The following is a 1,919-nucleotide window of genomic DNA, read 5'->3' on the forward strand; positions in this document are numbered from 1 at the left end:
GCTCAGTGTAGGGTCCCTGTAACAAACGTACCATTTTTCCCAGGGGCTGTTGTATACCCATGACTTCTGTATACGTGTGATCTCAGATGTCTCTTCTGACCCACATACGTTTTATCTGATATTCTTCCTGCTTTGAGCACTTTTAATATGAAATAAATCATAGTGTTATAAGGAATTTAAGACTTTAAACTTTCATTTAATAAACAGATCTGAAGATGAACTGCATCAAGATGAAATCAGTTTTACACAATCTCATCTAATTAGGTAGTTTAAAAACCAGGACACAGGGGCCCAATCTAGGTTGCTTTTCACTATCCAAGGCTTTATTCCCAAATACCAGTTTTATGATCTTTTTCCAAAATAAAAATCCTTTAAAAATTATATTTCAGTGGTTTGAGATCTCCAAGGGATAAATTCATCTTAGTAGTTTGAAACAGGCCTTCTTATGGTCGTACTTGAAGACTAAAGGCATCATAAATGTAAATTAATTTTGGTTTCAAAAAATTATGCAGCTGTTATGACCTATGACCCTAAGTTTCAAGGTATAGAGATTTATAAAGGATCATGGAAATGAGACAAACTTGTCCTTTCTTGATACATGGGAGCTAGAATTGATCCCATCTGTTGTTAGTCACGACAGTCAATAATTAGGGTCACTGATGAGAGAGCTGAGCTTATTCTCAGTGCCACATAGAATTTCCAGTCACTAAGCAGTGTTATACAAGTGAACTAACTTGTATTCGTTTTTTCTTCACAGAGGGAAATTGCAAAACTCACCTACAGCCAGACTGACAGCATACTTTTCTAGGAATCAAGACTCACCCTAAGGTTATTTCCTAAGATGAAACTTGGAAAGCCCACTTGGAGGCTGCACAGCCATCTGCATACTTGAACATGAAAAATGGTCTTCTTTCATCAGGGAGATCTCCCTCTTGAGCTAAATCATCAGAAGTGATGAGAAGAAGAAGAAGAAGGGAGCCCTACCCAACCACACTCATCCAGACAAATTAAATCGTTTTGGTTTGTTTGTTTGTTTTTTAGCAAGGAGCGGAGCCGCACACAAGTGGCCAGATCACCATCTTCTGCTCGCACCAGCACTGAGTAGCCCCCTCCAGGACTGCCATCTACATGCAGGTGGTGCCCTGAACAAGAGCACGTGGCTGAGGCAGCCAATGGGAGCTGAAATCCTGCTCATGGAATGGAATGTATTGGTGCATGGCCGTGTCTACCTACACAACATGGCTCCTTTTTTAAAATTTGCGTCAAGGCACCCTGTATGGGCTACGGGCAACTCAGACCATCCCACCCCCACCCCCCAGTCCTACCCAGGATTACCTCTGATGCATTGAAGAGTCTCATGAACAATTTAGGTTTATTGTAAAAGATGAAATATTTGACACAGTTGAAATTAAATAGGTAAAACTCCACATATTACCATGTATATGAATTATGTATGTATGTGTATATATATATATATATATATATATATATATATATATATATATATATATATATATATATATGTATGTATAGTGATGGCAATACATATTCCTATGTATCAGAAGTTAGCACAACTTAAATTTAGTAAATGTTTAAAATAAAATTATTTTGGATATTGCAATCAGTTTTATGTATGGATTTCTGGCCTTCACAGAAATAGGGACTATTTCATTCCTTTTCAACAAATATATATTAAGTGCCAGGCACTGTTAAGCAATATGTGTACAGTAATGAAAAACCATCTAAACACCCTGCCTCTAGGTAATTAATCTAGTAATGAAGACAGAGGAAGGGCTATGAAAGAAATGCCAAGACGGACAATAAGGCACATTGATTTCAGACTTAGTGACTGGAAAAAGCCTTTCTGTGAAAATGACACTATAGCGGAGACCTGAGGATGAGTCCAAAGGAGTTTATGA

The 1,919-nt window shown here is 37.7% G+C and overlaps 1 protein-coding gene across 1 annotated transcript in view; it reads left to right on the forward strand.

Moving 5' to 3' along the window:
* ANAPC10 (anaphase promoting complex subunit 10) overlaps window positions 1–878 on the forward strand; it is a 274,574-nt gene extending 273,696 nt beyond the window's left edge. The window contains exon 7 of the transcript XR_002137295.2: window positions 758–878. The gene's annotated coding sequence lies outside the window, so the exon portion shown is untranslated. The remainder of the gene's footprint in view (window positions 1–757) is intronic.
* The last annotated feature ends 1,041 nt before the right edge of the window (window positions 879–1,919 follow it).

The sequence above is a fragment of the Rhinolophus sinicus genome, linkage group LG07, assembly GCF_036562045.2.
Source record: "Rhinolophus sinicus isolate RSC01 linkage group LG07, ASM3656204v1, whole genome shotgun sequence".
NCBI lineage: Eukaryota > Metazoa > Chordata > Mammalia > Chiroptera > Rhinolophidae > Rhinolophus > Rhinolophus sinicus.